Source organism: Lonchura striata, chromosome 1 (assembly GCF_050655825.1).
Source record: "Lonchura striata isolate lonStrDom1 chromosome 1, ASM5065582v1, whole genome shotgun sequence".
Taxonomy (NCBI): domain Eukaryota; kingdom Metazoa; phylum Chordata; class Aves; order Passeriformes; family Estrildidae; genus Lonchura; species Lonchura striata.
In genome coordinates, this window is record NC_140703.1 from 61,167,840 (window position 1) to 61,174,580 (window position 6,741).

Sequence of the window (6,741 nt, forward strand, 5' to 3'; positions counted from 1 at the left end):
AGCACAAAGCATATCAGATGCAGTTTTGTCTTTAAAAGCTCAGAATTTAAGGGCTTAAGACAGTTTGGATGCAATTAGTCAGTCATACTTTGATTTCAAAGAATGAGTATAGTTATTCAAGTGGGTAGATGTTAGCAGAATACGTCCAAGGAGAACAATTACACAAGTTCACAGGAGAGAAGATTTTTTTGTTAAAACTTGAGAGTGTTTTGGCTGTGTTTTCTATTGCACAAACAGTGGCTGACAATCTAATTACTGCTATGTTGTGTGCTATGGAAGCAGGCAGTACAGTAGGTAAGAAGGAAAGGTACTAATGCCCTCTTATGCAATTTTTCATTCCAGATCAACCCCTGAAATTTCTTCCCAAGTAGACATAAAAAGGGGAGTAGGAATTAAATGTCTCCACTCTCTAAGCTGGTGCGAGATGAATCAGCTCACTGCCATGTGAGGGAACAGGCCCAAATAAAAATGTGGTGGCTTAGTATCTCAGTGTGTAGGAACTTAACAATGAGATTTTTTGCTGTTGTTCTTAATTATTATTCCCATAAGTATTAGAAGGAATTTGAAGAAGGGGAGGTGGGAGTCCAGTGAATAGGGAACAAATAAACCTGGGTGTAACTTCACAAGTAGCTATGAATAGGAGCTCACCCCACTTATCTAACTTCAGATTTAATTGTGCAGCTAATTGCTTAATTACAACAGAATCTATTTTATATCCTACTTGAACAGCAGTGTTATCTGGGTTGAGGACAAAAGGAAAGAAAAATAACAGTATAATTTGAACATATTCACAGGATGAAACTTCTGCTTTGGAAGAGTTGTGCCCCTTCAGACATACCAGTACCAGTGGTCATGAGATTTTCCTTCTTCAGATCTGTGTTTGTAAACCTGAAACCTTTTATTTGCCTATAAAACACAGCAGTCACAAAGACGTTTGGCAGCCTGTGCTAACACTAATAATATTCAGCAACAGTTCAGCTATCAGATCTTATTTGCTTCTTCCATTCCCACCTTCTCTTTGCCAAGTCCACTTTTTTGGCCGTCCCTATCTTTTGTAGTGTAAGATCTTTGAGGCAGGAAATAAGACTTTTTGCTGTGGTTTATAGATGTTAAACACAGAAGGGCTCTGATCCACCACAGAAACACTAAGATCATAATGTAGATGATATAAATAAGCCCAAGACAGATTCTATGCTGGTTATAATTAAATATATTCTTCCTCAAATTCCATATAGATCCTTCGAAAAATAAGACTAGGCCACATTGTTTTATATTCATCAAGGAATAGAATATATCTATGTTGCTGAAAGATGATACTTGCTAGAGGCTTAGACAAGGCATTCCATATTTGTGACATGATTTAACTGTGCCTAGCTTTATTTTGTTTCACCAGGTCCTAATTTAGACCACTTAAAAGGCTGCTTTACATAGGCCTCTACTTATCCAGTCCTTGAACTCATCTAGAAGATAGAAGAATGACCAAAAAGCAATACAGTATAATTGTATTTTTCTAGATGAGAGGAGGATTGAGAATACTTTGTATGAATTGTAACCCAGACAGCTGATACCTGGGGCAATAGGAAGAAATATAAGTTTAAATTATGTAATCATCAGGAATGAAATAGAGTGATTGCTGTGTATGGATTATTCAATTATTATAATAACATTATAGCCACACAATAGCAGTGATGGAAAAATTAAAAATTGAAAAAAAAGTATCTGCTGACTCACAAAAGGGGTGATCCACTAGAGGGAGACAAACTGAAGAAACTGTTGTAGTTGAAATCATCAAAGAAATTAGGTAGAACAAACAGGGAAAATGTTTAGACAACTAAACACAGTGAATTTTTTTTTGTGCATGTGTGTGTAAGTAAATCAGCATTTTTACTTCTCTTAATTCCTTGTTAGTATCAGGAAATGTGGAATTTAATTTTGATTTCTTGCCAAGTGTGAGCTCAGGCAAAATGTTGCCACTAAAATGATGACATCTGTATTGTACCAACCCTATTTCTTGGTCTGGAAAGATTTCTCATTTTTAACAAGTCCATGGGAAAGAGCCATAATTTAGATTCTTTATGTTTCCTGATGGAAGAAATTAGTAGTGCAAAATATGTTTAATGATAGCAATATTTCAGATTGCTTTTATAGCTCCCAGGGTTTGTAAACAATTGTTTAGCAATCTTTTAATTCAATGGGCTGCTCAACATACAAAGTCCTCTTGACAAGTAGGTGAAATAAAGGACTTTAGTACAAGATTGACCAACACATAAAGTTGGTCAGTCCTGCTTTACATGGTGGATTGACCTTGCCCAAGTGCCAATATGTACAGAGATGCTTGTTTATTCTGTTTCATGTGAGAGGAGGATAAATGAATGGCTGTGTGGGTGTTCAGGTGATGGCTGGTGTTCTCTGACCACAGTCCTCCGAGACACAGTACAAAAGTCTCCCTCATCTCAACAAGATATTGATACTTTCTGTAGTGACAGTGCATATCCTGGGTTGCCTAGTGTTGCTCTAACCAGAACAAACAGAAATGTCACCAAAGTTTGAGCAGCCAGCAGAATGTCCACCTTATACTTAGAGAAAAAAACCAGACAGCCTAAAAGACCACTTCCTAAGGCAGGTATGGTTCAGATTAATTGTTTCTTTGAAACATCTGTTTCCTTCCAGTGGGAACTTTGCCTCACTAGCTCAGGTCAAATGAGTTACTTTAGACACCCAAAGGCAGGTGAGGCAAAGCCAACTAACTACTTACATCTTTGTCTGATTTGAATTACTTTTTGTATGCATTTGAAACCTCTTCAGTTGTGATAATAATAATGTCCTGTATTCTGGTTGCCCCTTATTCTAGAATTAAAGATTATCCCCTAATTTTGCTTTTATATTCTCAGTATTTTTCCTGTGTTCTGACACTATTTTTAATAATACATACCACTTTCTTTGGTAGCAGTTATTACATATATCAGCTGTTTCCTGCTGTACTGACTAAGCTGTGGGCTGAGAAGACCCAGCAAAAGAAAAAAAGCTGAAAATTCATCTGTGACCTGAGCTAAATTTTCTCATGCTGCTATGCTTACTTCCCCATTTCATAGCTAATCACCATATGTAGCTCAAAGTATTTGCACTCCTCTCCCTTTGTTAATGAAAAGGATATTTTTTTGTTGAGGAGCAGAAGAAAAACTTTCCTAACTTGTTTGTCAGGACAAGATACAGATATTATTCCACTTCTATCCAAAGAAATCCAATAAAAATCTGTCTCACTGTCTGTAACTTTTAGAGTATTAATTTTCATTTGGGTTTTTTGGCACAACTGGAAGACCTAAAGTTTTGAAGAAATAGAACTTTGCTCAGGAGGAGTTCAGTGACACCACTGCATGGCTAAATATGCCCTCCTGTGTTTTATATCCACCCTTCTCTCCTTCCTTCCTTCTCTCTCTACTCCCCCCCCCCTTTTTTTTTCCCCAATTGTCCTTCCTTTCCTTCTTTATTCCTTCTTTCTTCCCTTCCTCCTCTTACTGCTTCTCTTCCAAGCCTTTTAATCTGCCAACTGTTTTTTGTTTCCCACATGACCACACAACTTCTCAACATTCTAGTTTTCTTTATACTACCTCTTTTTCTTCTGCTGGACTGCATTATCACTGGTACTCATGCATTGCACATTAGAAATCCCACATCCAAGTCTAGTCAGTGAGGTTGGATTCAAAATTTTGATTGAGGGCAGGGCTTCATCTCGTCTTACTGAAAACAGCAGACTTAACTCTGCATAAGACAATCCAACCCTAACCCACATTTGAGACTCACATTAGAGCACTGCAGTAGGATCTGCAACTTTTAACCTGAAAGGCAGGAAGTTACTGGAAAACAAGCTCCTGTTTTGCAGTCCCAGTGGATAACACCCACTTGGATGAAGTTGCCATCTGTTGTTTTCTTGGGTTATGTCAGAATATGTGAAATAATCTGGAAGAGAGAGAAGCAAAATGACAGAAAAATGCAAAATGGAAATAATGTCCGGAAAATTACTGCTGGGGTTCTACAAAGCAAGACAAGGACACAAAATATTTTGGTTTAGTTCTGGAAAATACCTGTTGGAGCAATAAATGTGGTTGCACCTATTATCAGACTGTGGTTGGAGTATAAATAAAGCTCCCTGGCTGCTGTAGATCCAACATTGTTATTCTTTATTTCTTTTTCATATAATTTCCTAGGCATAAATAGACTGAGTACTGTCAGTGAAAAATGGGACCAGAATCATCAAGAAGGACAAGTAAAGAAGCAGTTGGAGTAAATAGCATGTGGACCTAATGATGGAAACTAAAAATGTGACATTCCCTTTAGCCTCTTCCTTCCAGCAAAACTGAATTGTAATAAAGAATCCAGCCTGTACCTTATAGCCTGTCTCTAGTTACAAGGCAGGAAAAGGGGACAATTTGAAGTTTCATCAGTTTGATGATACCACAGGTATTAGCAGTTTAGATAAATTTAAATTTGAAATAAAGAGGTTTAGGATTGAAAACCAAATAACATGATCTCTGCAGGTGAAAATGAAATAATGCTGTTTATCCTCAGAAGCTTTGTTTGTTTTTCCTTCCCACTGCTATCAAGGAATACATACCCATAATATAAAAAAACATACAGATATATATTATGTGCAGTATTGCACAAGACCCAAAAGTGCTATATTGTACAGAACATACATGTCCTGCAAATATTTTCAGAAAGGTTTAATAGCAAATGTTTCATCAAACTGTTATATCACACTGTATATGGAAAGAAGAAGACTAACACATCTGTTAGATTCTGAATTTAAGCAAACACTTGATATACCACTAATATTTATTGTTTTTATAAATGTTAGGCATGTCTCTAAGTGGTATTTGAATCTGATCTCTTAAGCTGAAACAGTTTTACTGACTCAATGATACAAGCATTTCCTGAAAAAGGAGGACATATTTCCTGTATATTGTTAATATTTGACAGCACTGATCCTAAACGAGTAGAAACATGACAGTGATTTGCAAGTCAGCCTTTAAAGTACAGTTGAAATTCTGTATTATTGTATCCCACATAAACTCATTCACTGAGCAACAATTACATGATAAATTACATTTAAACCCCAAAATAGACCCTGTTGTCCTTATTTCAGTGATAGAATTAAGCAGAGTTAAAAGGAGAGACAATCCAGCAAATGATCTCTCAGCTGACAGTACTTTGTGTCCATGCACTGAGGTCTCCTCAGTTTCAGGCAGACAATCTGAAGTCAGGTCCATGTTTTGGCTTCCTCAAAGGAGAAGAGTATTTGTCCTCAGTGCTTAGTTTGAAAATAAAATCCCCAAAACCCCAAGAAAAATTCTGAACTAATCTTCACAGAAGGGACAAGGATAATTTGAGGTATTGTAGGCTTTTTAATGTTAATACCAGTATTTACAACAGCATTCTAGGTTCTACGGAGAGACAGTGGGATGTTTGGGGTCGAAGAACTGATGATTGATGATACTCAGCAGGAACATCTTGTCTCTGAATTTGCAGTGCATCAGGTCAAATTTGTGCATAAACCTTCACAGGATAATCCTTAGTCTGAGGTTACATGTCTGTGAGTACACACACTAAAATAATTGGATTAATGAAAGTGGAAAGAAACTCATAAGCACTCTTTTCAGGAACAGGCCCCACCATTTTGTCACAGCTTTCCTCCTGGAAACACAAGGAGACACAAGGAGATCCTTTTGCATTAACTGTAGCCAAAACACAAATATCAGAAAAGAGCCCCTTGGCCCTTCTACCTCCCACAAGAAAATAAAAGCTTATAGCAGGAGCCTGTATTGGTCAGGAGAGTAAAAAACAGGCATTGCTAGAAAATAATAACAACACAGTGTGCTCAATCTTCTTAAAGTGTTGCCTAACAAAAAGTTTGATGTATCTTGATCACAGTTTCTAATTCTCAGTACATGGAATAGTGATTTAGTTGGAAAGGAGTCTTTCTTCCTACACAGAAATGTGCCAGAAATTCCAATTATCAGAAATTAAAGCTAACTTATTATGATGATGGGACAAATAATTCAGATTGTTTTGTAACCTTTTGGTTCTTTTTTTTGTGAGTTTAGTGGACAATCACAGTGTTCAGGCCAGTGTCAATGCTGGATGCTATGTGGACCAATGTCAGAGATTATACAGTTTCCTATTATACAGCAAAGATTGTGTTCACCCTTACTAAGAGGATCAGGCTGAAAGCATACGTTGTCTCTAGCTTCCATGACCTCAGATGCTTTCTGTCTTTCTTCAAAATATCGTTTAGTACATGACTGCCCTAACACTTTCATAGTTAGCTTATCAAATAGCTGAGAGGGCTCAGACACCTGTATTCTGCAGTATTTGCTATTCCTGCAAAATTTCTGTCATCTGGAAACAGTTATAAAACAGTATGCTTCTTGCTTTGGATTTAGTGATGATAGTTGAGAATAACAGCAAATCCCTTTAGGACCCGAAGCAACCCTTTAAAGATAACACACCTTTCAATCAGTGGAGTTTTAAACCACTGATTATTATCTTAATTTTTTACTGTTCTAAATTCTTAGTTACCATGCCTAGAGGTACCAGATCAGATGTATTCTAGAATATGTACAGGTATCCACACTTGCTCTGTGAGCTTTTAGTTTAAAGACTTCATCCCACACTATTTCCAGTTCACAGAACTCACAGAATGACTGGGTTAGAAGAGACCTTAAAGATCATCAAGTCCAATCT